We start from the raw sequence: 25,852 nt of genomic DNA, 5'->3' as shown, positions 1-25,852 counted from the left end.
ATCTTCGAAAGCAAGTCTGAGGAGAAGTATTAAAAGGTAAACAGGGGAAAAGAAAAACTTGTTATTCAATTTGGACAAACTTTTTATCTCCCTATAAGGGAAGATGATATTGTTAATCTTGAGAATTGTACATCTATTGTGAAATAGGAAAGGGATATACATAGACAGAGGAAACAGATGTAGAGTAAATGATGTGAGGATAAAACCATTATTCAAGCATGTGAAGGCATCGTAACAGGAGAGCTGAAGAGGAGGAAGCAGAAAATGGTAAATTACATCACGGGAAGAAGGACAAAATACTATTAGAGTAGCGGTATTCTCATCCCATTTGGTTCAAGGACCGAAAAACAAACTTAATTAAGTATATCAATTTAACTAGCTCTATAGGCAGTAGGAAGGGAAGGGAGAGAAAGGGGGGGGAGGCTAAAAAGGAGGGAAGAAGTAGTAAAGGTAAAGGGGAGTAAAGTGAGGGGTGCTAAAAGGAGGAAGGGAAGGCAGCAGGAGGGGTGGTCAACAGTTAAAAACTCTACTGTGGAAGGGGGAAGGGAGAAGGGAGAATGAAAAGCACAAGTGGTAGGAAAGAAGATGGAGGGAAACACACAGAAAGTAATCGTAAATGTGAATGTGAATAGGATAAAGTCTCCCATGGAATGGAGACAGACAGCAGAACGGAACAAAAAGTAGAATCCAACAATATGTTATTTACAAGTAACCCATTTGAAACAGGGGCATACACACAAGGCAATGGTAAATGGTTGAAGAAGAAGATATTGTTCTTCATCTGATGTAAAAAAAGCTGGGTAGTGTAACTAATCTGAGAAAAAGCAAAAGCAGAAATAGATCTAATGAAAAGAGAGAAGGAAATAAATTATATCCTGCTAAAATGTACCATGAACCATGAAGCAGCATCGTTACCAAATTCTTGTAGGAGAAGATAAGGAAGTTACAGGAAGAAACAGACAGCAAAACTATACTAGTGGGGCATCTCAACCTCCCATTCTCTGTAATTGATTAATCCAAGCAAAATAAACAAGAAAGTTAAGGCAATCAATAAAACTGAATGTTAGATATGATGAATGTCTGGAGAAAACTGAATGATGATAGAAATGAATATACCTTTTTCTCACTGGTACATGAATCATATGCAAAAATTGACCATTACGAGGGCATAAAAGTCTCACAATTAAGGGCAGAAAGACAGAGAAGGTAAATTTATCCTTCTCAGATCATAATGCAATAAGAATTATATGTAACAAAACGTCATGGAAAGATAGGCCAAAAATTAATTGAAAACAAAATAATCTAACTGTAAAGAATGAGTGTGTTTAACAACAAATTATAGCAACACTCAACAACTTCATTCAAGAGAATGACAACCATGAGACAACTTACCAAATCATGTAGGATGCTGCAAAAGCAGTTCTTAGGGCAAGCTTTATATCTTTGAATGCCTACATGAATAAATTAGACAAAGAGGAAAGCAATGATTTGGGCATGCAGCTGAAAAAGTTCAAAAAAGAACAAATTGAAAAGCCCAAGCAAATACCAAATTAGAAATACTGAAAACCAAAGGAGAGTTTAATAAAATTGAAATTATTAAAAGTATTGAACTAGTAGTAAAACTTGGCTTTATGAAAAAATCAACCAAGTGGAAACATTTGGTCAATTTGATTAAAAAAAAAAAGAAAGAAGAAAACCAAATTACCAATATCAAAAATGAAAGGGGTGAACTCAACTCCAGTGAGGAAGAAATTAAAAAAAAATTAGAAATAACTTTGCCCAACCCTACGCCCACAAATCCAACAATGTAAATGAGATGGATAATTTTAAAAAATATAAACTGCCCAGAATATCAGGGAGGAAGTTGAATACTTAAATAACCCCATCTCAGAAAAAGAAATTGAACAAGTCATCATTGAACTCCCTAGGAAAAAAATCTCCAGGGCAGGATGGATTCAAAAGTGAATTCTATCAAACATTTAAAAAAGAGTTAATTCCAGTACTATGTAGAACATTTGGAAAAATTGGGGAAGGAGTCCTCCAAAATTCTTTTTATGATATGAATATGGTTTTAATGCCTAAATCAGGAAGAGCCAAAAAAGAGAAAGAAAATTATAGATCAATTTTTCAAATGAACATAGATGCAAAAATTTTAAATAAGATTTTAGCAAAAAGAACTTATCACAAGAATAATGCAGGGGTGGTTCAATGTTAGGAAAACTATTAGCGTTACTGATCATATCAACAAGAAATCTAACAAAAACCACATGATCTGAATAGATGCAGAAAAAAGCTTTTGACAAAATACCACACACATTCCTATTAAAAACATTAGAGAGAATAGGAATAAATGGAACTTTACATAAAATAATAGGCAGTATCTACTTAAACCTTCATCAAGCATTATATGCAATGGAGATAAACTAGATGCATTTCCAGTAAGATCTGGGGTGAAACCAGGATGTCCATTATCACCACTATTGTTCATTCTGGTTCTAGAAATGTTAGCTGTAACAATAATGGAAGAGAAAGCAATTGAAGGAATTAGAATAGGCAAAGAAGAAACTAATTTATCACTCTTTGTAAATGATATAATGATATACTTAGAGAATCCCAGAGGTTGAAGTAAAAGATATTTGAAATAATAAACAACTTTGGCAAAGTTGCAAGTTAAAAAATTAACCCAGATAAATCTTCTATATTACTTCTATATTAATAACAAAGCCCAACAGCAACAGAAAAAGAGAAATTCATTTTAAGCTATTGTAGACACTATGAAATATTTGGGAGTCTACGTGCCAAAACAAACCCAGGGACTATATGAAAACAATTACAAAATACTTTTAGCACAAATAAAGTCAGATCTAAGTAAGTGGAAAAACACCCATTGCTTGTGAGTAGGCCAAGCCAATATAATAAAAATGACAATTCTACCTAAATTAATTTACTTATTTAGTGCCTTACCAATAAAATTATCAGGTAATTATTTTTTAGAGCTGTAAAAAATATCAAAATTCATTTGGAAGAACAAAATGTCCAGGATGTCAAGGGAACTAATGAAAAGAAAAGCTAGGGAATGTGATCTATCTCTACTAGATCTGAAATTGTATTATAGCGCAACACTTATCAAAATCACTTGGTACTGGCTAAGAAACAGAAGGGTAGACCAGTGGAATAGTCTACATACTCATGCCACAGTAGTCAATGAATATAGCAATCTACTCTTTGATAAACCCAAGGATCCCAGTTTCTGGGATAAGAAATCATTGTGTGACAAAAGTTGCTGGGAAAAACTGGATAAAAGTGTGGCAGAAACTAGGCATAGATCAATGCCTAACAACATACAAAAGAATAAATTCCAAATGAGTACATGATCTAGTTATAAAGATTTATACTGTAAACAAATTAGTGGAGCAAGGAATATTGTATTTATCATATTTGTGGAGAAGGGAATAATTTTTTCTAACAACGATATCATGAAGAAGTCCAAGTGGATAATTTTGAATATATTAAACTGAAAAGCTTTTGCATAACCAAACCCAATGCAATTAAGATTAGGAGAGAAGCAGAAGACTGGGAAGAGGTCTTCCAACTAATGCCTGTGAAAAAGACCTCATTTCTAAAATATATAGAGAATTTATTCAAATGTACAAGAATACAAGTCATTCCCCAGTTGATAACGGCCTAAGGACGTAAACAGGAATTTTTCAGAGGAAGAAATTAAAGCTATCTATGGTCATATGGAAAAATGCTCTAAATCACTATTGATTAGAAAGATGCAAATCAAAACAACTCTGATATACCACATCACAGCTATCAGATTGGCTAACATGACAAAACAGGAATCTGACAAATGGTGGAGAAGATGAGGGAGAGTTGCAACATTAATTCATTGCTGGTGGAGCTGTGAGTTGATTCAACCATTCTGGAGAGGAATTTAGAACTATTTCAAAAAGCTACAAAATTACACATTGCCCTTGATCCAGTAATATCATTTCTAGGACTGTATCCCCAAAAGAACATAAAAATGGAAAAGGGTCCCACATGTAGAAAAATATTAATAGTAGCTTTCTTTGTTGTGGTCAAGAACTGGAAATTGATGGCATGTCAGTCATTTGGGGAATGCCTGAACATGTTGTGGTACATTGATGAATACTATTCATCATGGTATTGGTATTCATCATTGTACTGGTACATACAATGAATACTATTGTACTATAAGAAATGAGGAACAGGAAGACTTCAGACAGACTTGGGTGGACTTATATAAACTGATACTGAGTGAAAGGAGCAGAATCAGCAGAAAGTTTTGCACAGAAACAACCACAATGTGTGAGGAATTTTTCTGGTAGACAGCCTTTCATAGCAATAGAAGGACCTAAAAAATTTCCAGAGGGCTCTTGAGGCAAAATGCCTTCCACATTGAGAGAAAGAACTTTGGAATTGGATCACAAAATGAAGCAGACTAATTTATCTTGTGTTATGTTTTGTTTTGTTTTCATGTTTTCTCCCATTCTTTTTAAGATTCCTTGATCCTTAGAAGGAACATGACTAAGGTGCAGATGTATTTAATAAGAATGTATGCATAGAACCTGTATAATATTGCATGCAATCTTGAGGAGGGAAAGGGAAGAGAGGAGGGAAAAAGGGGGAGAGAAGGGTAAAACCTAAGATATATGGAAGTGCTTGTAGAAATCTTAAAATGCGTAAAATAGTAAAAAATAATAATAATAAAGTAAAATATAAAAAGAAATAATGCTGATTTCTTTAATAAATGATATATTCATGTGTGTGTGTGTGTGTGTATAATATCCATTTTGTTTTGATCCCCAAACACCTCAACTCTGTTATGAAGTACATTCATTGAAAAAAAGTTTAATAAATATTTACATAAAAGAAGGATGAATCCTTTAAATTTCTGTGTTGAAGTTAATATTTGGTTAAATGTCAATAAAAATACAGGTTTTAAAGGACTGCAAACAAAAAAAGTAGACAACACTTTTAGATGATCATGCAAACTTGGGCTATATTAAGAGACACTAAATCCTCAGTTATTACAAAGTGGTAGAGGCTAGAAGAGTTATTCATGCTAAAAAAAAAAAAAGCAAAAAGAGGGATTGAGTTATTCATCACCAAATAACTGTAAATCTGCACCCTAAAACAAATCCTAGATCAGTAGAACCAGCAAAATGATGGTGTGAAACAATTGATGAGCCCAAAGAATTTGGAAGATTGGCAAGAAAGTTCTGTCATAGATAAAACGGGAAACCAACTTAGGACTGGAAGACAGCAAGCCATAAATCAGTGCACCAGTGGATCCTGGCATGGTGGGCTAGGCAAAGTCCAATAACTGAACTCCCCTCATACCTCAGCATAGCCAAAGAAATGTGCAGACTACAGCTCTAAGAACCACCATGTACTTCAGCATAACTCCAGGCAAACAAGTAGATACTGATCCTACAGGACCCAAGCAAACAAGCAGGTGCCAGCATTAGTCCCCATCATGTGCTTTAGCATAGGTCCAGGGAAACAGGCAGCTTCAAGCAGTCAAACCACTACTTGCTTCAGTGTAGAGTTGAGAAATGCAGGTACACCACAATCACCTCAGCACAGGCCAGACACAAGGACTGGGCACCCAGTGCAGCACCATATAAGCTGCCAGAAGCCTACAGCTTCCAGCATTGCAAGCCACCCTCCACCAGAGTCCCTCAGCACAGCACCAGACATAACGTCTCATATAGGCCTAAGGACCAAGTAAACAACCAAGCTGTGGCAAAGGAGCCTGAGAGAGTGCCCCTTCCACAACAGGGGGAGATCTCATATTCAGAAGAAAGGAAAACGGCCAAAAAATAATGAGCAAAACAGCAACAACAAAAAAGAATCTAATCATAGATTCAAGACACAATAAACACACACTAATCAAGACACAAACTCAGAAGAGGACAATTATGGCAAAATATCTGTTGGAATAATCACACAAAAACAAAAATAAAAGTGGTCTCAAGCGCAGAAAGAACTCTTGAAAGAACTCAAAACCACCTTAAAAATCATGTAAAATTAAAATGGGGAAATGAACTGAAAATTATGAAGAATGATTCAACAGCTTAGAAACTACTTTAAAATAGAATTGGCCAAATAGAAAATGAGATATTAAAAAATCCACTGAAGGAATGACCTCTTTAAGAAGAACAATTGGCAAAATGGAAAAGGAAGTACAGAAGCTGACTTGAACAACTCCTTAAAAATAAGAATTTATCAAGTAGAATTTGATGACATGAAGAATCAATCAAAGAAATTCCAAAGAATGAAAAAATAGAAGGAAATGTAAAATGCCTTGTGAAAAAATCTTACCTGATACATAGATTCAAGAGAATCAATGTCAGAATCATTGGACTACCTAAGAACCATAATCAAAAGGAGAATCTGGAGAGCATCTTTCAAGAAATTAGCAAGGAAAACTGCCCTGATATCCAAGAATGAGAGAGCAAAATAGGCGTTGAAAGAATCCAGGAATGACCTCAGAAAAGAGGTTCCAACATAAAAACTCCAAGGAACATTATGTATAAATTATAGAATTATCAATTCAAAAAATAAATACTGCCAATGGCCAGAAAGAGACAATTCAAATATTGGGAGCCACAACAAGGATTACATAGGACTTAGCAGCTACCACATTAAAGGATTCAAAGTTATGGAACATGATATCATGGAAGGCAAAGAAGCTAGGTGAAATCAAGACTCACATACCCAGCAACATATACCATAATACAGCAAGAGAAAAAATGTTCATTCAATGAAAGAGTAAGATTTTAAACTTTTATAAGGAAAAGACCAGAACTGAACAAAACTTTTGAACTCCAATGTCAAGACCCAAGTGAATCCTAAAACTGGAAGAACAGAAAAGAAAAACATATGGATTCAATGGAGCTGAACTGTTTATATCCTTACATGGTAAAATGACACTTTTAATTCTAAAAATTGCACCATTAATATAAAGCTAAAAGGAATACACATAGACAGAGAGTATGAATGTAAGGTGAATTTGAAGAAATGATGTAAAAATGAATAAAGAATGAGAAAGAGGGTACAGAAGGAAGGAAGAGGTAAAATGAGATAAATTATTTCACAAGAAGAGGTTTAAAAAACCTAATACACTGGAGGGAAAGATGAGAGTGGGCAAAGAACATTACGTGAACCTTACTCTCATCATTATTGGCTAAAAAAAAGGGAATAATGTGCACAAATCAGTGGAATATAGAAATCTATTTTACCCAAAAGGAAAGTACGAGGGGAAAAGATTAAGTAAAGGAGTGAGGACCCTGATAGAAGAGAGGGCTGAATGAAGGAGGTAAGTAGACAGAAGCAAAACACTGTCAAGGAGGGAAAGGGTGAAATTAGAGAGGGGCAAACAGGAGGAAAAATAAGGTGAATGGATATACACAGTTAATAACCATTACTGTGAATGTGAATGGGAGAACTCTATAAAACAGCAGTAGAAAGGATAAAAAACCGGAATCCTACAATATGTTGTTTACTAGCAAAACACTTGAAGCAGAGTCACACACACAGTAAAGGTAAGGGGCTGGAGCAGAATCTATTATGCTTCACATGAAGTAAAAAAAAAAAAAAAAAAAGCAGAGGTAGCAATCCTGATCTCAGACAAAACAAAAGCAAAAACAGACCTAATTAAAAGAGATAACAAAGGAAATAATATCTTGCTAAACGTTATCACACACAATGAAGTAATATCAATATTAATTATATATGCAATAAATGGGATAGCATCCAAATTCTTAAAGAAGTGAAGTGAGTTATAAGTTCATGACCAAAGATAGAAAGCATTATGAACTTTAAAAGAAATCATTTTATTTTATTAAATTATAAAGCTTTTGTTCAAACAAAATCAATGCAACCACACTTAGAAGGAAAGCAGAAAGATGGAAAAAAAATCTTTATAGCAAGCATCTCTGCTAAGAGCCTTATTTCTCAAATATATAGAGAATTGAATAAAGGTTATAAGAATGATCCAGTAATACTACTTCAAAGGTCTGTATCCCAAACAGATAATAAAAAAATGAAAATGATGCACTTGTGCAAAAATATTTATAGCAGCTCTTTTTGTGGTAGCCAAGAACTAGAAATTGAAGGGATGCCCATCAAATAACCAAACAAACTATGGTATATTAAAGTAATGGAATATTTTTATGCAATTAGAAATGATCAACAGGCAAATTTCAAAAAAAAAAAAAAAACAAACTTGGAAAGACTTACACAAAGTGGTGCAAAGTGAAATGAACAGGACCAGAAAAACATTGTACACATTATAATTATTATTGTGTGATGATCATCTATAAAAACTCAGCTCTTCTTAGCAACACAATGATCCAAGACAAGTAGAAAGGACTTAAGAAAGAAAATGCAATGCACATTCACATAAATAATTGATGGATACTTAATGCAAACTGAAGCATACTTTCTTTACTCTTCTTTTTTTTGTGCTTTTCTTCCCCTCTTTTTGTTGTGTTCCTTTTTTCACAAATGTAAGTAAAATGGAATTTTTTTTCCCTGATAGTATATGTATAACCTATATCAAATTGCCTGCTATTTGCAGAAGAGAGGAGGGAAAGATGCGAGGGAGAAAATTGAGAAGATTGGGAAAAAACAAAATACTATTTAATATCGAATATAAAAAATAGGGATTTATTAAAATCAAACAACTCACTGCTGTCTCATTTAAACTATAGATTTTTGTTTTTGAAGTTCTTTTTTAATCACAAATCCCCTGGCAATGTGGCAATGCCTATAAATTCCTTTTTAAAAGAAAAATATATTTAAATGAATACAGTATAATGTATTGAGTCCTGAAGGGAACCATTTATAGTTAAATAAAGACATATTTTTCCAGTTAGCTTGATTTTACTTTGTGGGAAAATTCTAGGAAAGATCATGAAAATTTTCTTGGTGAAAGTTAAGAAAGGGAAGTCATGATTACCATCAATCTCCATGGCTTCATCAAATATAGGGCATGTCAGACTAACCATAATTACTTTTTTGATTGTATTAGTAAACTAGTTGTTGAAGAAAATACTGGAGACATAATTTACCTAGATGTTAGTAGTGTTTGATGAAGTATCTTAAACAATACTTAAACGGAAGTTGAATGTATACAGATTAGATCATAATGCAATAAGATGATGTCTGAACTGGTTCATAGGTGTTTATGATCAGTGTTAATAAGGCAGAAAGTTTCGAAGGAAGTAATTTAGAAATCTGTGATTCTTAACATTTTTATCAATGATTTTGGGAAAAAGTATAGATGGTATATTTATGAAATTTCCAAGAGATACAAAGTTTAAAGGGTAGCTAACATAGTGGCTCACAATCAGTATCCAAAGGGATCTTCACAATGTAGAACCTCATGATAAATCTAATTAGATAAAATGTAACAGGGAGAAGTATAAAGTCTTAAACTTAGATGCCAGTCACCTTCTGAAGTATAAAGTGAAGAAGGAATGGGGAGAGAGTAGTTATTCTATAAAAGATCAGGGGATTTTGGGTTACATACAGCATGGTATGTATCAGCAATGTGATGCTAAAACTAAGAAGCTAATGTTGTTTCAGGCTGTGTTAAGACATAAACTTTCTTGGAATAGGGAAGTCATTGCCCTATTGTATTCTGACTTCATCATGTTTTGTTTGGATTATTTTATTTAGGTCTTAGAATCATAGTTGAAGAAAACGTATTAATTAGCTGCAAATTCTCTCAAGGAATGTAACCAAGATGACAAAGATTTTGAGTTCATGTCCAATGAGGATTAATTAATTGAACTGGAGAGGTTTAGAGCAGAGAACAAAGGCTTGAGGAGGGGTATGGAGCTGGGGTAAGGACGCATAGTAACTCAAGTATTTTAACGGTTGCCATGTGGAGTTGGGATTAGACTTATTCTGATAATCTCCAAAGGGTCAAATCAGGATATATACATCAAAGTTGTAAAGAGACAAATTTATGCTTTGTGTTAAGAAAACAAAACAAATTTCTCTAACAATTCTAGATGCTGAAAGACAAAGAGAGATAGATACTCAGAGAGCTGCTCCAAGAGATTGTATTAGTTCCCTATCTTTTAAGTAAAGGCTAGTGGACAATTTCCAGGACATATTATGGTAGGGATTTTGTTTTTATGCAAGGACTGTACCAGTTGGTCAATATAATCCCTTCCAGTTTTCAAATCCTATGATTTTGTAATTCTGTGATTTCCCACATGTACATATGAGAAACGAAGAAAACCTTGGGAAATTCTAACTCTAACAAATAAATTTATTTGATAAAAGAGAGTAATTCATTCATATATATATAAAAATATATGTATATATATCATGATGATGACGATGATGATACTTTAGCATAGATAATCCTGTCTAGCTTTATATTGTACCCTTTAACTTTGTGTTGCAATATATTGACTCAGCCTATTAAAGACCTGTCAACAACCCTTAATCAGATAGAGATTATTTAACCACTGCCCCCTAGAGCACAAAAAGAGAGAATGAAACAGATATCTTCTATATTTATAATCTGTCATATGTGATGCTTATGCATGTGCCCCTCCACAAGCATACACTGTTCATAAGTGTTCCCCTCCAGGCAGATCTGCTTATTATGTATATGAATCACTCTCATAGTCTGTATATTTCTGAAACATACATCTAATTTATGAGGGAAAATTTATGTTAATAATTTTGGTCTACTATTAGTTCATTAAATGGCTTTGCTTTAAACATTGCTTTCTGTGTGACTAAAAGAAATACATTGGCAGGGGTACATAAGCTAGGTTTTAAGTGGATGTGTGTCTCTAGATTAAACCTCACATAGCTTTTTTTTTTGGCAGAAGGAGGGGTGCATTGATGTGTACATAGACAGCACATGCAATTACTACAGACTAGAATGAACAGTGGTTTGGAAAATACACTGCACAATATGAATCAGCCTCCTTTGAATTGAATTCTAGTTCTGCTACTTGAGCAAAAGCTGTATGACCTGGTCAGTCATTTATTCTATCAAGGTTTCAGATACTTTTCATGGGTAAAATGAAGAAATTGAAGGCGATGACTTTACAATCCCTTCCCACTCAAAATCTTTAATTCTATGATTCTCAGAGGTCTCTTCAACTGTATGTCTATGACTTCTTCTGATGGACAGATTGTTTTCTAAATCACAGCCATATAGCATCCCTTGGAAAATAAGGGCACTAAAAAAGTCTGGGTTTTGCAGGACCAAGCAGATTGTATTCACTGAAATAGCTTTGCAATTTCCCAAACATGATTCAGTCCATTTCCTTTCTCGTATTGAATTCTAGGCCAAGCTCCATGAAACTGTTTTACAGATTATTCCAGCAATAATAGCCACTCCCCAGGCCTTCCCTCTCATATCCCTTCACAACCCCTCACAAACCCCTACACAGCCCAAGAATAAAGTCACCTGGCTCTCATCTAGTTAATCCTTCCAGCTCTCCTTTGGCAGTCTATGTACAATTAATATTGAAGTAATAGGAATAAGTAAGGATATTCTAAGGTTCAATTAAAGATACATAAGCAGCTCATAATCTTATTTCAAATTTCTGTTACCAGAAAATTTCTTTTAGTTCCCAAAATGTGTATATAAATGAAAATGGGATTATGTAAAAATGTATTTATGTATTTGCTTTGGTTGGTTTTATTATTGTAATCAACAACTATGTATTGATTTCTATAAATATAATCTGTGGTTTCTGGAAATAAGGTCTGGGGTAACTCCATTTTCTCTGGGAAATGTGAATCTGAAGAGAGAGAAAAATCTACTTTTGGGAACTCCATAATACTACCAAACCAGAGTTGATTCATGATACAAACAAGGTAGGCCACTAACTAAACTTTCCTCCCTTTCAGCTAATATTCCCTATCCCAGCTAGGAAATAAGAATTATTTGGGTGAAGGAGAGACCTTGAATCTCTTTCAATTCATTTTGCATAGAGTTTTATCTTCCATTGAGCTGCATTGTTTGAAATGAAACCTTTGTTGATGGAGAGTTTTCAAGTCAGAAAATCTGAGTTTGAATTCTACCTGTGCAATGGACTACATGTATGCAACCCTATTGCCTCATCTCTGTAGGCATCAGTTCTCTCATTTCTAAAAGTATAGATTCTTTTCAAGTTTCGTTTCCTCCAAGGAGGTGAAGTGTGATGATACATATTCTGAACCAGAGGCAAGACTTGAACGTGAATACATTGAAATTTTCTAAAGAAATTGCAAAAGATCACCTATATTTGAACATTTTAAACAAATAACTGAATTCTGCAGATCTTATTCTTTATTTTTGAGTGATTACAATATTAAGTTCATGGAGATCTTTTAGATGACTCATAACAGAATTTTTTTCAACTGCTATGGACCTGGGTCAGGTTAAGGTAGTGGTGGCACAATAGTCATGACTGTGGCAGATGTGCATGGGATAGTACCATCAGTTTACTGAGACTGGCAGCACAGTGAATGGCACAACTATAGATTCAATGCCACTGAGAAAGGATCTTTCCCATAGATAGGCCTGTTCCAGTCCCTATGAGGTTCAGGGACAGAAAATAAACGCCAGGGAGACAAGAACATGGGTGCAGGGTTGGGTAAAGGAGAAAGCTCGCACTGTATTGGTGACAATTTCTCTTCCTGTGTTTTTAAGGAGGCCTTTGGAAATTATAATGTCTCTAGATAGAACTTAAATGCCTTCACACAGTTCATTATCGCATACAGACTAATGACATTCTATGTTGCAGAAAGAATTAGCACACGGAACTTGCTGAGAAACTTAGCAATCTATTAAATAGAATCAAATAACATTTCAATGCTCAAGAAGTGTCAATGACCTGACTTTAAAAAAAGGAAAAGTCAAGGGTGAGTATTGCCTAAAGCATTGACCACTGGACTTGAAAATTCTTAGAAACATTTTGGAATATATGAATAAGAGAATATTTTATGTTTGTATTTTTAATATTTAGAGAAGGATTCATATTTTAGAAAGTGAATACTAAGAATTAGAACAAATTCATCAAAAATCTGAATTCAAAAAGACTAACTTTTTTTTTAACCACATAAATAGTAGTAGTTGACAGAATGACGAACCTTATTTAAACAAATATTAATGCTGTCTAAGACATGCCATGGGAGGATCTACACTAACCAAAAGTATTAACCACTGGGTGGAAAATGTCCTGTTCAAGATATAAATGAAAGAGGAATTCTCTAGGGATTGTGAAGGACTCTACATGCTCTTTTTTTTTTTTTTTTTTTTTGCAGATGCTGTATTGTTAATTACATCAAACCTGAGAACACTAAAGGTTCTCCTTAATGAGATCCATAATTTTTGGAGAGTGATCAGCTTAACAACTCATATAAGACAAACTAAATAGATAAAAAGTTTGTGCTGTTCAGATTTTGCCAAGCATTTGGATTTTCGATATCAGCATGAATATCTGGGAGAGACACATAAAACAAATAATTAATTGGACCAAGAATTGAACTTTGGAGAATTGTGCAATGTTTTCTGTGATCCCAGTTTGACTGATGGTATTCCATATTTCTTCTCCTGAAGAATAATATCTAGGTGCAAATCTTAAACTGCCTAAGTTGCACATTGCTCAGATGGCATATAGAGAGACACTTGCTTAATGTAAATAGATTATACTGTGTTTCTAACAATAACGTACACAAGGAAGTAGCACAAAAAATTTAATTGAGGAAGTGTACTATCAGAAATGGAAACAGAAGTAATGCAATGGGAGTGAAGAGATACAAATGGAAAGTTCAACAATATTGCACCAGTACTTGTAAAATGTAAAAAAAGCTTAATAAAAGGGATCTAGCGCATCGTGTAGGTCCTCTGTGGAGTAACTAGGAATAAACATGGATAGGGATTACCTAGAATAAGAAGGGATTTGATCGATTATGATCTGCACGAATGGTAGGAATGTTGAAAATAACATAGATTCTTAGAAGTGTCAGAGTACACATACTATCAGATGAAGTAAATACTACAGATGTTATATCCCAAGACTTTAGGAAAACAATTGCTGTCCTTTTATGATCTCATTCTTTAGGCTACATGACAGTACATAGATTCCAGTCCACTGGCTGAGTAACCCAACAAAAAACACAATCATCATTCGGTTGGAAGAATACTAGTATGTGAATTAGAGGACCCATCAAATCACATCTCCATCAGTTATAATTTGTCTTTGAAATTTTCTGTGCCTCAGTTTTCTCACTTTCAAAATGCAAAAATGGAACTAGACAGAATCTGAGGTCCATGTCTGCTTTAAATCTGTAATCCTATGGCCTTGGAAGATTTTATAGTGTTTTTTTCATTGTTTACAGTTTTTATCATTTACTTGTATGAAGACATAGACAGCTTATTGAAAACTTTATAGGTGACATGAAATTATTAAATAAAATGGTTGACAGAATCAAGAACTGAAGAAGTTATTGACAGCTGAGAATGAGACACCAAATCAAATGACAGGAATTTCAAGGGCATAAGAGCCTATAAAAGGGATTTTAAAAATCAACTGCAATAAGGACGCAAGGATAAACTTTGCCTGATATATCCCTGTGCTTTGCAAGAAAATTGTGTTTTTGCTTGCTGAGTTGGTTTTTGGTTTCATCTACACATCATTTTGTCATCTTCTTTACATTGCTTAAGCTTATTTTACAACCTTAATAGATGCAATTTCTTCCTTACTATTTCTTTTCTTTTAAAATCTCCAGATAGTTTGAATAAGGAAGGTAATATAAACATCCAATGCTTCATTCTTTCTCATTCATTATGTTTGGTTTTCATTTTAACTTTTGATCAGCCAGGCAATGATCTGGTTCCACAAAGACAGTTCACTCAGAACTGACTGAAACATGTATACTTACTAATTTCCTGTTTTTATGTATTCAACTTAATATTTTGTGTTGCCTGTCAAAACTTTGTTACATCTACTACCTTTCATTTCTCTTTCCTTTTTCTTTAACTACTGTTGTTTTAGAGAGGATATAGTCATGAAGCTTTTCAGTAGTCATTCTTTGGTTATTAACATTACTGTTAATATATATATAAAAGTATATTAAATAACATTCTCTCTGTCATTCCTTGGTCATTACCAATGCATTTTTATATGGCTCTTGCTATCCTTCCTAGTGCAAATTTTCTTATTGAACTCACTCATCAGTTGGAGAAATTTGTGAAGTCTTCACATACCTGGTCCACCTTTTTCTCCTCTCCATGTAATGAGGGAGTTGGACTTGACCTTGAATGTCCCTTCCAGCACTAAATTCTAAGAGCCTTTGTACAGCTAATGTGGTATTAATAAGATATAAAAGAAACCACTAGAGGTCTCTATAAAAACAAAAACATTTTCAAAGCACTGTCTCCCTTAACAACTAATATATCTGTAAGAAAATTCCCATTTTACAGATGAGGAAAAATGTTTCCAAGATTGGCCCAAAGATTGGTGATAGGGGCAATTAGAATGCTAGGTGTTTTGGAGTGGGGGGAGGGGACAAATAGGGAGAAAATTTGGAACCAAAAAATTTTGTGAAAATGAATGTTAAAAGTTAAATAAATAAGTTTTAAAAAAAAGATTGCCCCAAATCAATATTAGTATAAGGACTAGAACCTTGTCTCTAGACTTTGACTCCTGGACTTATTTTCCTATATCATTGCTGTCTCCCTACAAACGGCTTCTCTGAGCACTGGGGAAAAGAACAAGGCTCATTAATAAGTTTCTTTACATGTCATATTAGTCACTTCTCACATCACTGCAAGTGCCCAATTAATTACATGTAAATCACTGTTGAGCAGACACTGTGGGAGAGCAGGGATTGTTCCCCTATGCTAGCAGTCATCAATGGAATGGAACAGGGATTTGGGATAACAAATTGCCACCCGATGGAAAAGAACCAAACTCATTAAAGTTTCATTTTTATGAATTGAATCTTTTATTTGTAAAAGGAAACGGATCCTAGTTCTGGCAGATACTACTGCCTGGGGCTTTCTTGCCTTTGAATAAATCTGCCAGCTGTAGCATTGTAGAAGAATAATAAAGGTGTTTTAATGAGCATTCTTTCTCATAGTACAAAGCCACAGTCCTAATACATGGCAATCTGAACATTCTCTCCAAGCTCCTCAGTGAAGGTGTTCAAAGCTTCCAGAGTCCCCCAGAGAATGGTTATATCTTTCCAGTCAAAGAAATAATCTCTGAATACTTGGGTTGAAAGAGGCCTCTCTTTGGATCAATTCCTGGTAGATTTCAAACTATAGGACAAATAGACCATGCTTTATTGTCTTGAATCTGTCCTGGTACTTGAAAATGTATTCTGCATACAGTAGGCAATTACTACATGGCTGCTGTATGAATTAACACTCTCAATTTACAGTGTGATTCTATGATCATAGTTTCAAAGTCTTTCATGGTACCCTCTTTCTTGAAAAGTTTAATTGAAATTTCTTTCATTTTAAGAAAACTCCACAAATTTTTTCTACATCATATTTTTGGAGTTGTCTCAAATTGCTGCTTTATGTGTATTATCTGATCTAGTAAAACTCAACAGTTCTCACTCTAAACATGTCTTCATTCCTCCCTCCTCTGCCTTTGCTCTCTCACTCTCTACACTAAAGGCCCAAACTTCACTCTTCATATGCTAAGTTGTTACTGCATTTTAAATTTCACCTCAAATGTTAACTCTTTCACAAAGCCTTCCCAAACCATCATAATTTGTATTGATCTTCTTCCCTCATATGTCATATAAATCTTTGTTCTGCACCTCTCAAACACACACATCATGTGTTTTTTGTCAGAAATATTTGTTTTTGTCATCTTCTGATTGTATTTTAAGCTTTAAGAAAACAGGGCTTATATGCATTATAGATTACATATATTTTAATATGCATATGTATATAATTTATTTTTAGCTTTTTTAGTATTTAACCTCTATAAGATTTTGAGCTCTAAATGTTCCCCCTCCATTCCATAGCCTCTTCTCAAAAAAGACATTCAATTTAATATAGGTTAAACATACACAATCATATTCAACATATTTCCACATTAATTATGTTGCAAAGAAGAATTAGAACCAAAGACGAAAACGATAAGAAAGGAGAAACAAGAAAAAGAGAAAGAAAGAGCAAATAGTATGCTTCAATGTGCATTCAGATTCCTTAATTTTTTCTCTGGATATGGATAGCATTTTTACCATGAGTCTTTAGGAATTGCCTTTGATTCTTGTATTGCTGAAGAAAGTTGTCTATCAAAGTCGATCATCATAAAATATTACAGTTACTGTGTACAATGTTCTCCTGGCTTCACTTGACATCAGTTCACACAAATCTTTACAGGTTTTTTCTGAAATCCACCTACTCTTGATTTATGAACAATAGCACTCCACTCCACTGGCATAACACAACTTGATCAGCCATTCCCCAACTAATGGGCATCACCTCATTTTCCAACACCTAGTTACCAGAAAAAGAACTGCTATAAATATTCCTGTACATGTGGGTCCTCTTCCATTTTTTAGGATCTCTTTGGGATATCGAACCAGCAGTAGTATTGCTAGATCAAATGGTATGAACAGTTCCATAGCCTTTTGGGTATAGTTGCAAACTGCTTTCCAGAATAGGTGGATCAATTCACAGCTCCCCTGACAATGCATTAGCATTCCAACCACTCTCTCCAACTATGTATATTTCCTAATACATAGATCTGTGGGGTGGGAGATGGGGGCACAGTCTGTGAGAATGCTCACAGTCTGCATATGAAATGAGTCCTGTGGAGAATAGCAAGGAAACCAGTATTAATGGATTATAGACTGTAGCGGTGGGGGAAAGGACTAAGGTCTACAGTGAGTGGAAATGATTATTAAGGTCTTTGAATGCCAAATTAAGATGTATTATTTGTTTCTCATAGAGATAGGTAGTCACTAGAGTTTTATTAAATGAAATCAATGAGTGAAAAATGGTTAGATCTACTCTTTAGAGAGACAAATTGACAGCTACATGATAATAGGATAAAAATTGGGGAAAAACTTGAAGCAGGGAAAGCAACCACCACGTTAGTTTTAGCATGAGGTAATGATGATCTGTACCAGATTGGTGCCAGTGGCAGGTGAGAGAATGGGGTTATATGAGAGATGCTATAGCTAGAACATCAACAGGACTTTTCAACAGATGGGGTATAAATCTGAGAGTGTCTGAGAACTCAAAATAATCCATATATGGTGAACCTGGTTAGCTAAAAGGATGGGGGCATGCTGTATAATAATAGGGAAATTTAGAAGGAGTGGGTAAATAACGAGCTCTTTTTTGAATATGCTGAGTAGAAGATATTTATGAGATACCAATTTCTGTTTCTGTATGTCCAAAGGGCAGTAGGAGATGTGTGACTGGACTTTAGGAACATATAAATAGAACTTTGGGAAACAGCAACTCAAAAAAGTAGAATTACAGGAAAAGAGTGTTACATATAGATAAATATAAAATTCTACATGTAGAGTAAGAATTGGAAGAGAGAATTATTACTGTGAGACCCTATATGAGCCTCAATTTTCAAAGATTCATCTGTTGAAGAGCAACAATTCAGTGTAATGGAAAATGTCTAGCATTTAGAGACAGAATGAAGGTTTTCTAGTTTTGTTAACAGCACTTATTTACTCTGAAACTTTCTGTAAGTTATTTAATTTCTCTGTGCTTTGATTTCCTGGCAAATGTGTTACCAACTTTATTGGGTTATTAGAAGAATACGAACTGTAATGCACTATGTAAATTGAATGAATGTAAACTAGTGGAAAATATAATCACTTAAAAATTAAAATATAAACTGATAAAAACAATCTATAGAAAAAAGAGGATCAGGGAGAAGAGGGTGATCTACATGTCAAATGTAGTGGAGTCACTGATTCTAAATAGAATTCTCAAAGAGTTTAACCACAAAAGGGAGGAAAGGTATAGGACAAAATCTATTGGTGATAGAGCAATCAAATGAAGGGTTTTTGAAGACAAGTGAGACCCAGAAATGTATCTAGTAGAGAAGAAACCAGTACACAGAGAGAGAGTGAAAATAAATTAGATAGTAGTGATGATAAATGGAGAAATCTCAAGAAGATGAGATAGAGCAAGCTTACATATGCATGTAGAAAATATTTACTGGGAAAGGAAAATAGCCAGTTCTTTCACGAGACATGGGTAAAAAGGATAGGTGAAAAAGACATCTCTGGGCTATGAGGTGATGAGAAGAAGAGAAGAGGGAATTAATTTCCAGTGAACGGTTTTAATTTTTTCAGTGAAATACAAATCAAAACTCACAAGTCAAGGTGTGAGTGTGGGAGGGGCAAAAAAAGGTGGTCTGAGAAGAATTGAAAATAATTATAATTAGTATGGTAATGAATCAGTTATGGAGATGTAAAAGAATTTGTTCCAGTGAGTTGACTACCTGAGATTATGCAGATAATACTATGTACAATATACATTTGTGGGGGCATTGTCAACATAGTTTCATGATTTTTCCCAATTTTACTCATCCACAGATGAGTAGGAGAAAAGGCATCTGATTTTAGGTATGAGCAGGGCTGAAGCTTGGCAGAGAAAATTAGAGATAGAATAAAAAGGAAAGAGACTTGCAAAAAGATGATAGTGTAGAGATTAACTTGTTCACCAAGAGGTAAGAAAGGCATGAAAAGAGTTCAAAGGTAACAGACTCAAGAAGGAAGTGAAGTTTCTAGGAATTGGAACACATGGTGAAGAAGAACAGCCTTTGATTTTGAAAGACAAAGGGAAAGAAGGAAGGAAAATTGATTGTGATACAATAAGGGAATTCAAAGCTCCTGAATATGGAGGTGGTACATGTCTAGGTGATGCAAGATCAAAAATACATACAGATTTGTGTGTGGCTGAGAAGAATTTGGGGATTATGTCAGGGAAATGAGTAAGAATTGTGAAGTTAAGTATTTGAGGTACTTTTCACGTGCATGTTGAGGTCCCATAGCATGAAGGAAACAGTGGTAAAGAGGGAAAGATTATGACCCCGCTGCTGAATTCGTTGAGGAAAGAAAAGGAATGCCATAGTGTTATGACAACTATTATAGGAATCTTGATTTTGTATTAGATATGGAATGGAAGGGATGAGTAGAATAAGACTGAGATATTGGTGAGGTTGGGTTGAGAGAGAGAATGATGGAATGATGGTGCAGACAGTGACAAAAAATACACGTTAAATAATGACTTCTAGGGGTTCAGAATCCCTGATATGGGGAAAGCACAACCAAGTGAGAGTTCCTTAACCTTTGAGGAAAAAGTTCAGTTTATCAATATTCCTAAGGATTTGACCTCATGGTGTCAATACTCTCAAGAACTTAAGCAGATAAAGGGATTTGGTTACAGGATAAAAACTCAGGATTTTAGGCAGCTAAAGCAAGAAGACCAGTAGAAGGGGCCAATGGAATTACATTGCTCTCCTTTCCCTGCAGGTAAGGAATGTCAGGGCAGTAGATTGATAGAATGAAGTATGACAAAATGTCATCTCACTCTTTCCTTTGAAGAATGGAAGAGGCCAGTCTAAGAAACAAACATGATGGAATGTCATATGTGTGAGACTTTTGTATGTGTTTGTGTGTGTATTCCTTCTGATGGTGACATAGAACAGATGAATAGAATACTTTGAAATGAAATGGAGTCTCTATATATCTTTATTTGTGTTTGCCTGTCTTTCTTTCTCTTTCACTGTCTTTGTTCTTCTGTCTGAACTGCCTTTTTTTTTTTCATTTTGTCTGTCTGTCACCACTTTAGTGGTGGGAATGAGATCTAGTCGTAACAAAATTTTCTCTACTTAATATTTTCCATAGAGGTCTGTACACTTGAGGATTCACCTAGGGATATTAGGAAAGGGGGTTTGAGCTATAGAAGATGAGAAGGGTCTGCTGCCATGACAATTTGGACAATTTTACAAATTATGTAAGCTAAAATTTGTAAGATATATAGTTGAATAAAAAACATGAGTTCTATTTATGTTTAATAATAATAATAGTGTCAGGAAAATAAAATATGCTTTCAAAGGGGAAAAACTACTTAACTATGGAACTAGAGAATATGATGAAGATATGATGTTAAGATTAGACTAACTAAAGCCTCTTAAAAGTAAAGTGATGATAGATAATTTTATGGAAGTTTTTGCTTTGACAAGGAAGAAGTGATTAGTCCCTTGTGTGAAAGGCATCTTACTTGCAGTCCTGAGATTCTGTAACTTTTAAAATTCATATAATTAGATTTGCCTGATAATTTTAGTTCTATTCCTTCCCTGCTTCATGTCATCTCTAGATCCATAAGCATGGCAATAGCATGCTCGTTCCCTTGTTTCAAAAACAAAACAAGGATTTCAACAGAAGAGAATCAAGGTAAATACTCTGCAACTTCCCATTATAAACATTTCTCTGAGCTATAATTAAGCTACTAATTACCATTCTTTCCCCAAATCCAGATTGTACAACTAGGTCCCAATCTACATAATTATCTTATTGTTAATATCACAGTCTTCATCAAGTCTATGGAGATATCTTAAAATATCTAATATAAACTGAAAGCTGGGACATCTGTCTACATGTAGTACTAAAACACATATCCCTTTTTTCCTGCTTCCTTGAAGTTCAACAGGTATGTTTTTCTTTCATTATTGTCAGATGTTGTTCTTCCAAAACAGGAAACAAACATGTATAGGTATCTAAATGCTATCTTACATTACACTCAGAAGCAGAAAATCACACAGCTTGGAGGTATCTTAAAGAGTATCTAGCTAAGGGGGTGGAACCAAGACAGTGAAGTAGAAAGACACAGTTACTCAGGGTCTCCCCACAGAGCCCATAAAATACCTGTAGAGAGTACTCTCAACAAATTTTGGAGCAGCAGAAGTGGAGAAAAACAGAGTGGAGCAGATTTCCAGCCCAGGGTGACCTTAAAGGCCCATGGGAAATGTTGGTTGCACTGGACTCAGAGCGGAGCCCAGCCCAGTCTTGGCCATGTGGCTCATGAATAGCCCTCGGGGGCAGAATCTCCAGTCTCAGAATTCCCGGTCGCACCAGAAGTGGGTCCGCAGATCCCTCAACCCAAAGGTGCGAAAGGTCAGTGACAGGGTTTTTTCAGCTGGCCAGGAGGGGAGAAGGGCCTTCCCATAGCTCTGGCCTCAGGCAGTGGCCCGCAGAGGCCACGTAGGGCAGGAGGCAGCAATTCTCATGACAGTCCCTACGTCAGCCTGCGTAAATTGTTGGATTGTAAAACCCCTGGGAGCACTAAGGAGCTGAGTCTTACCTCAACCCTTTGTAAATGTCCTGAGGGAACTGGTCTTTTTCTTATACTGAATGGTGGCCCTGCCCATAAAACTTATTTGAAAATCAGCCCCCAGTGCTGATTTGGTGGAACTGGAGGCCAGATGGCTGTGAAGATTCCGGACACAAAAATCTCTCTCCACTCCCGGATCAGTGTAGAGGCTGGATTGTGCCACCTTGGAGGAACTGAGATATTACAGATTCCCAGAGTATACCCTGCTCTTGACAAAGGACCCAAAAGTCAAGTAATTGGTGGGGAAAATACCCAAAAAAAAGGGCAAAAAATAAGACTATAGAAGGTTACTTTCTTGGTGAACAAACATCTTCTCCCAATCATTCGGAAGAAGAAGAACTATACTTACCTTCAGGGAAAGGCATAAAATTCAAGGCTTATATATCCCAAACATCTAAAATAAATATTCCATGGGCTCAGGCCATTGAAGAGCTCAAAAAGGATTTTGAAAATCAAGTAAGAGTCGGGGAGGAAAAACTGGGAAGAGAAATGAGTGATGCAAGCAAAGCATGAAAAGCAGGTCGACACCTTGCTAAATGAGACCCAAAAAAATGTTGAAGTAAATAACACCTTGAAAAATGGGCTAACTCAATTGGCAAAAGAGGTTCAAAAAGCCAATGAGGAGAAGAATATTTTAAAAAGCGAAATTAGCCAAATGGAAAAGGAGGTTCAAAAGCCCACTGAAGAAAATAGTTCTTTCAAAATCAGAATGGAACAGATGGAGGCTAGTGACTTTATGAGAAGCCAAGAAATCACAAAACAAAATTTAAAGAATGAAAAAATGGAAGATAATGTGATATATCTCATTGGAAAAACAACTGACCTGGAAAATAGATCCAGAAGAAACAATTTAAAAATTATGGGACTCCCTGAAAGCCATGATCAAAAAAAAAGCCTAGACATCAGCTTTCATGAAATTATCAAGGTTAACTGCACTGATATTACAGAACCAAGGGGCAAAATAAATATTGAAAGAATCCACTTATCACCTCCTGAAAGAAATCAAAAAGGAGAAACTCCCAGGAACATTGTGGCCAAATTCCAGAGTGCCCAGGTCAAGTAGAAAATATTGCAAGAAGCTAGAAAGAAACAATTCAAGTATTGTGGAAATACAATCAGGATAACACAAGATCTAGCAGCTTCTACATTAAGGGAGAGAAGGGCATGGAATAGGATATTCCAGAAGTCAAAGGAACTAGGAATAAAACCAAGAATCACCTATGCAGCAAAACTGAGTATAATACTTCAGGGAAAAAATTGGTCTTTCAATGAAATAGAGGACTTTGAAGCATTCTTGATGAAAAGACCAGAGCTGAAAAGAAAATGTGACTTTCAAACACAAGAATCAAGAGAAGCATGAAAAGGTAAACAGCAAAGAGAAATTATAAGGGATTTACCAAAGTTGAACTAATATTTCTACTATCATTCCAATATTTGTAACTCTTGAAACTTTTTTCAGTATCTGGGTAGTTGGTGGGATTACACACACACACACACACACACACACACACACACACACACACACACAGACACATACACACACACATAGAGAGAGAGCACACGGTGAATAGAATAGATTTTAAAGATTGTATCTTTTTTTTTTAATTAAATTTATTCATTTCACTTTTAACATTCATTTTCACAAAATTTTGGGTTACAAATTTTCTCCCCTTTTCTCCCCTCCCCCCCCAAACACCAAGCATTCTAATTGCCCCTATGACCAATCTGCTCTCTCTTCTATCATCCCTCTCTGCCCTTGTCTCCGTCTTCTCTTTTGTCCTGTAGGGCCAGATAGCTTTCTATACTCTTTTACCTGTATTTCTTATTTCCTAACGGCAAGAACATTACTCGACAGTTGATCCTAACACTTTGAGTTCCAACTTCTTTACCTTCCTCCCTCTCCACCCCTTCCCTTTGGAAGGCAAGCAGTTCAATATAGGCCAAATCTGTGTAGTTTTGCAAATGACTTCCATAATAGTTGTGTTGTATAAGACTAACTATATTTCCCTCCCTCCTATCCTGTCCCCCATTTATTCTATTCTCTCTTTTGATCTTATCCCTCCCCAAGAGTGTTGACTTCAAATTGCTCCCTCCTCCCATTGCCCTCCCTTCTATCATCCCCCCACCCTGCTTGTCCCCTTATCCCCCACTTTCCTGTATTGTGAGATAGGTTTTCATACCAAAATGAGTGTGCATTTTATTCTTTCCTTTAGTGGAATGTGATAAGAGTAGACCATGTTTTTCTCTCACCTCCCCTCTTTATCCCTCCACTAATGAGTCCTTTGCTTGCTTCTTTTATGAGAGATAATTTGCCCCATTCAATTTCACCCTTTATCCTCCCAATATATTCCTCTCTCTCTGCTTGATTTCATTTTTTTAAGATATGATCCCAATCCTCTTCAATTCACTCTGTGCACTCTGTCTCTATGTATGTGTGGGTGTGTGCATGTGTGTGTGTGTGTGTAATTCGACCCAGTACCCAGATACTGAAATGTTTCAAGAGTTACAAATATTGTCTTTCCATGTAGGAATGTAAACATTCCACTTCAGTAAAGTCCCTTATGACTTCTCTTTGCTGTTCACCTTTTCATGCTTCTCTTCATTCTTGTGTTTGAAAGTCACATTTTCTTTTCAGCTCTGGTCTTTCCATCAAGGATGCTTGAAAGTTCTTGATTTCTTGAAAGACCATTGTTTCCCCTGAAGTATTATACTCAATTTTTCTGGGTAGGTGATTCTTGGTTTTAGTCCTAGTTCCTTTGACTTCTGGAATATCCTATTCCATGCCCTTCGATCCCTTAATGTAGAGGCTGCTAGATCTTGTGTTATCCTGATAGTATTTCCATAAAGATTGTATCTTTAAAAAATGAAATTAAGCAGTGAGAGAGAAATATGTTGGGAGGAGAAAGGGAGAAATGGAATGGGCAAATTATCTCTCATAAAAGAGGCAAGTAAATGAATTTTCAGAGGAGGGGAAAAGAGGGGAGGTGAGAGGAAAACATGGTTTACTCTCATCACATTTGACTAAAGGGAGGAATAAAATGCACACTCATTTTGGTATGAAAACCTATCTTACAATACAGGAAAGTGGGGGAGAAGGGGATAAGCAGGGTGGAGGGGACAATGGAAGGGAGGGCAATGGGAGGAGGGAGCAATTTGAAGTCAACACTCTTGGGGAGGGATAAGATCAAAAGAGAGAATAGAATAAATGGGGGACAGGACAGAATGGAGGGAAATGTAATTAGTGTTGCACAACATGACTATTATGGAAGTCATTTGCAAAACTTCACAGATATGGCCTATATTGAATTGCTTTCCTTACCAAAGGGAATGGGTGGGGAGGGAGGGATGAAGAGAAGTTGGAACTCAAAGTTTAGGAACAACAATTGGGTGTTGTTCTTGCAACTAGGAAATAAAAAATACAGGTAATGGGGTATAGAAAGTTATCTTGCCCTATAGGACAAAAGT

This window comes from Notamacropus eugenii, chromosome 4 (assembly GCF_028372415.1).
Source record: "Notamacropus eugenii isolate mMacEug1 chromosome 4, mMacEug1.pri_v2, whole genome shotgun sequence".
Taxonomy (NCBI): Eukaryota; Metazoa; Chordata; class Mammalia; order Diprotodontia; family Macropodidae; genus Notamacropus; species Notamacropus eugenii.
The sequence above is the reverse complement of the archived record's forward strand: the minus strand, read 5'-3'. Positions refer to the sequence as shown.